Raw genomic sequence first — 6,000 nt, 5'->3', positions numbered from 1 at the left:
GAAATGGGGGAAGAAAATAGCTGAGAAGATAAAGATGCAAACCCAAGGGGATACAGCTACAAAGAAGAACATGGCAACAAATGGGGTCTTGTTCCAGCTGTCTTGGTTGGAAACAGCTTACTTCATGCAGTCTTTAGTTGTTCCAAGGACCTAGGGCTGTCTCTTCTCATGGGACATCTACCTCTAGATGTTACCTAGATTCCTCAACATGCCTTATAAAGCCCTTCATAATCTGGTCATATCTCTGGGATCATTTCCTGAATCTTTTTCTCTTCACTCTCTCTTTGGTGGCCACACTGTCCTTACTGTTCCACAAACAAGTTAACCTTGTTCCTGTCTGAGAGACATTGTACTCATTGCTCCCTTTATGCAAAATGATCTCCCCAATATTTGCACCGCTGACTCCCACAATCCACTCAGGTCACATGTCACCTTCTTAGAAAGGCTTTCCCTTGTCATCATCCAATTTAAAGTCCTCTCGATTCTTTTACCTTGCTTAATTTTTCTTCACAGCACTCTTATCTCCCTGCATCTGTTTCATATTTATTTGTTATATGCCCCACTTGAATATACACACCATTCAAGAAGGCAGAAAACTTTTCTATTTTGTTCACTGATGTGTGTTCAGGACCTAGAACACTATTCAGCATACGTAGGTGCTCAATAACTACTCGCTGATTGACTGAATAAATAAAAACCTCACATACACTATGTTTCAGCCGTATATAACAATTTGCAGTCCCCAAATGGCTCCTTCTTTTGCAGATGTGGTTTTCCTCTGCCTGCAATAACTTCTCTTTGATTCCTTCACAATTCCTAATCATCCTTCAAGAGTCTGTTTATGTGTCACTGTCCCTGATAAACCTTCGTTGATCCCATCAGGAAGAACTAGGCGTCATCTCTCTTTGTTCTAATAGTACTCTAGGCATACCTCTACCATATTACTTAATACAGTTGGCCCTTGAACTAGGCAAGAGTTAGCCCCCATCTCCCACCCCACTGTCAAGTCAAAAATCCATGCATAGCTTTACAGTCCTACCTCTGCATCTGCAGATTCAACCACCAGGGATCATGTAGCACTATAGTATGTCTTTATTGAAAAAAATCTACGTATAAGCGGACCTGCGCAGTTGAAATCCATGTTGTTCAAGGGTTAATTGTACATTGCATTAACATTTTGTCTAATCTATGTCTGTATCCTGAGACTCTAGTAGAGGGCTTTGCCCATAGTAAATTCTGAGCAAATGTTTGTTGAATGATTTTATTCATTGAGTGACAACTGTGTGTCAAGCACTGTACTAGTTTTTATGCACATTATTTTATTTTTTAAATTTTTATTGGGGTATAGTTGATTTACAATGTTGTTTTAGTTTCAGATGTACAGCACAGTGAATCAGTTATACATATACATATATCCACTCTTTTGTAGATTCTTTTCCCATGTAGGCCATTACAGAGTATTGAGTAGAGTTCCCTGTGCTATACAGTAGGTCCTTATTAGTTATATATTTTATATATAGTAGTATGTGTCAATCCCAATCTTCCAATCTATCCCTCCCCCACTCCTTACTCCCAGTAACCATAAGTTTATTTTCTACATCTGTAACTCTATTTCCATTTTGTAGATAAGTTCATTTGTACATAAATACAATGGAATATTACTCAGCCATAATAAAGGATGAAATAATGCCATTAGCAACAACATGTATGGACCTAGAGATTGTCATACTGAGTGAAGTAAGACAAAGACAAATATCACATGATATCGCTTATACATGGAATCTAAATAAAGGCTACAAATGTACATTATCTTAATCCTGAGAAGAAATCTGTAAGATATATGCTACTACCCTTGTTTTACATACGATGAAACTGAATAACTTGCCCAGAGTTTCGAACCTAAGTGTGTCTGACTCCAAACTGGTATTTCTCCCATTGCCTCAAATGAATTAATAAATCTCCTTAACTTTAGTGATATTTACTGGTCAAAATTTAATATCCTAATTTTACCATTAACATTGAAACTCTGATCTTTTAGTTCAGTGTTGCATGCTCGAATACATTTTTACTTGATTCAGCCTCTTTATATTACAGAGAAGAATGGACCCCAGGTACCTTAACAGCACAGGTATCCTATTTTTATTCTGCTTCATAATTAGAGAGTTTTTCATGATGATTCAGGGTCAAGGTTTGGTTAGTCTTTCCTTTTAAGAGAAGGATTATATTTAAGAGCTAGTCCACATGTCATCTTTCAAGAGGTATAAAAGGCCCCAATACACTGAAAGTCATATTGAAATTATAGAATTAATATACCTGGAAGAAAGGAAAATGTGGCAGGAGTGAGTTAAAGATAGTAAGACAGTCTCACATATGGGAGAGAACCTGGTGGTCACCCTGATTTCTGTCTTTTCTGCATGCTAGGTGAAGCAGTGTGTATTAAAATTTTAATAAAGTTTTTAGAAGTACATAAAATAGTATCACGAGGATCTCAAGCAGTGAAAGCCCAAGCTCTAAAGTCAGACAGACCTGAGATCTAATCCTTGCTCCCCTACCTAATAGCAGAGCAAATTTAAGCAAGTTACTTAAATTTTCTTAAGCCTCAATTTCTTCATCAGTAAAATGGAGAGAAAAGAAGGGCATTAGGTAGGGTAGCTAATTACTACTATAACACACAGCATTAAAATTTTAGAGGCATAATTTAATAAAACAAGTAAAATCCAATACCGGTGTTCCTGGTCATGCAGTTCTCTGGGGCAGGATTCCTTCAAGGACTAATTTGGGGCCCCATGCTTCTTCTATTTTGCAGTTTTGACTTCCTCTAGATTCTTTGAAATCTTCATTCAGCTGGTAGGTAGGGAAAGAAAGAGAATATGGCGCATGTGTAGGAGGTTTTAGAGGTTTTGTGGGCCAAAACTTAAACAGCTTTCATTGTTTCTGTCCACAGTCTATTGTGTATTGACCCCAACTAATCACAAGAGAGGCTGGGAAACATAGTATGTGTGCTCAGGAGAAAAGGAAACAGACTTTGGGGAATTCAGAGGTGTCTCTGCCACTTCAGGTCATGAGGTGGTCTTAGGGTTTAACTGAGATAATGCATGTAACGTGCTTAGCATAGGGTAAGTAATCAACACAGTTGCATGTAATTATTATTATCACAACGGTGTATGCTGCGAGTCTGAATAAGGAAGTGAAGTCCTTGCTTGGAGGTTCTAGCAAGAGAGCTCAGCTACATTCAAAGAAAAGTCCTTACCTTTGTGTAAGGTTATATAAGATAATGATCTTTAACTGATTTGGCGGCATCAGGAAACATAAACATTGAAAGGTGAGGGATGAAGGGGTTGCCAAGTTGTTCATGTCAGCTTAGCTAACAGAATGTCAAAAGATTATAATTTAGATAACCTTAATGTCTAAGAGTGGGTGTAGGGAACTGGTAGACTGGATTTAGGAATGGGCTTAACTGAAATAATAAAGGGTAAAAATTCTGATCAATCCCCTCTTCCATATTCTTTTTCTCCCTCATTTTCTTAAAGTTACAGACATCATAAAGATTCTTCAGGTGCAGCATATTTTCTTCTCCCCACTTATTTTTCTCTTCTGTTGCCATTTAAAATAGTGTAAGAACTCTGAGAACAGAGACCATGTTTGCGTCACACATTATTACATCAGCACCTAGCAATGCCTAGCACAGCGTATGCAGGCAAGAAGTATTTGTTGAATGAATTTAATATATATGGTAGTTGCTTCAAGTCTTGCCTAAAGAATCTAGATAAAGTAATGGAAAGACAATGAGTTTTTAAATCTTGCACTTGAGTATTTGTGGGATTCTGGGACTTCTAAGAATTTTTTTTTTAAGCAATAGAGAAAAATTATATAAGCATTTAATCTCTAAGACTTTTTTCTTCCCTGTATCAAGTGGCACAATACTTTTTAGAGTTATAGTAATGAGAACTAAATGAAAAAATTTATGTAGTGTTCCTAGCACATAGAAAGCATTCAAAAAACGGTTGTTCCGTCCCCTGTACCTCGCACCTCTCTACAATATACTTTTTAATTTGGGGGACCCTAACAATTAATTGACACTAATTTTTTACATATTTAGAAACTTCTAAAATACACCCTTGAAAAAAAGTACAGTGATATTTCTAACAGAAGCTAGTTTATTTATAAGGTGAACATGTCTACAGTTATTTGAATAATGGTGGTTTGTAAGAATCTCTTTGGTAAAAGTAATGGTGAAATACCTTCCTAGAATGTCATTCATAGTAGTGCAAAAAATACACGTTGCCTTCTGTGTGTTTAGGAATAACTTTTACATTTTCCCTAAAGGTGAAATATTTAGCTACTGATTTAGCTCCTGTTGACCTCAGCAGGGGTCTACCAATGCAGAAGCTCAGGCCACCTGGTAACTTATTAAGTGGAACCCACAGAAGAATAGTAAGGAGGTCTTAAGAATTGGGTAACTCCACGGCCCAATGGACACAGGGCAGCAAACTGGGCACCAAACTGCAGATGGATTGCACACTGAAGGAAGTCATTACAGTTTTGAGAAATTTGGGGCTGGCTTGACACAGATGAAGCCTGCTGGTTTAAGCACTTTATGTTCTTGGCAAAAGCATGGTGTTGCAAATTTTCACCAGCCATAGTGAAAAAAAAAAGGGGGGAAAGGGAATGGGAGGAGACCACAAAATTCATGATGATACATAAAATGTTAACCATTAGCTTTGCATCTTTTGAGAGTCACCAGATTGAAGCACAGTATTTTGGACTTGGCTAGCAGATGGTGTACACAGACTTTCTGAGTATGTTAGCATTTCATTTGAAACTAGCAAGATTACATAGGACTATCATGGTAATTTAACATTCATGGAGATTTAAAAATTTATCCTTAAACTTGTGTTGAAAGTGGGGCATTTTAACATTTTAAAAGACTTTGTGAAATAGATCTGGATCTCATAGAATAGATTCACAGGATATAATAATTCCTCTAAAATGCCCACAGGACAGTTTCAAGTGTCTTCTTTCCCTGAAAATCTGGCTTACGCAAGAGAAAAAGAGGCCAAAGAGAACAAAGACTAAACCAGGGGAGATGGCAGGTAGTGATGTCTGGATTCTCTGAATGGGACTTCTCCACTTACTACCTTCTCACTTCCTTCTATGGTCTGGACCTTTAATCACCACAGCAGTCAGCCTTGTAGGGTCAGCTAATCTCTGTTGACATCATCGTACTACTTCCCTTTTCAAATTCCAGTGAAGCTATGTGTTTCCTGTCCTATTTGACACCCTAGAGAAAAAATACTGGCCCATTAGCATCCAAATTTAGACTGGCAGCAATGTGTCAAGTTTTCAGGGAAGAGATAAAAACAGGTGACATTTCCAAGCCTCTCAAGAAAAGGGGAAAAAAACCCCAACCCTTCTGGGGTAAGTAAGCAGGGAGAGCTTCAATACCCACTGTAGGGAGAGGCCTGCTGACAGCCTCCGAGAATGGGCCGACGGAAGCCTTTTCCTTTTCATTAAAGGCAGGAGGATGGTTTTGGGGGCCTCCCTAAACACATTCTTGATTCTGCTAGGAAAGCCCAAGCAGCTCTGACACCCCCTTGCTCAGGGGTAGCTGTGAAGGTAGCTGCACCTCCTCTGTGGGGAGCCGTTGGTTTCAACCACAGACACTAGGACACCCTTGTGGGGGGAGAAGGGAGAAGCCATACGTCCCTCGCCCCGCCTCCCCCCTCCCCCTCCGTGACCCCAGCGAGCCCAGCCTCGGGCGACCTGTTAGCAGGGAGCATCACGTGACGCGGCGGGCCGCGCACTGCCCCCGCGGGGGAGCCTCCTGTTGCGCCCGCCGGGCGGGTTCCATCACGTAACGCGCGGGCGCCACCCCGCTCTTCCCTCGCCGAGCGAGGGAGGGCCTGCGTCGAAGAGGAAAGAGAAGGGAAAAGGGGCGGGAGACGGAGAAGGAGGGGCGGTGTCCGAGTCACGTGACCCGGGGCAGCCCGGAAAGCTCCG

This window comes from Delphinapterus leucas, chromosome 7 (assembly GCF_059928025.1).
Source record: "Delphinapterus leucas isolate spDelLeu-1000000601 "Yukka" chromosome 7, BTC_Dleu_Yukka2, whole genome shotgun sequence".
Taxonomy (NCBI): Eukaryota; Metazoa; Chordata; class Mammalia; order Artiodactyla; family Monodontidae; genus Delphinapterus; species Delphinapterus leucas.
Note: the sequence above shows the minus strand (reverse complement) of the source record.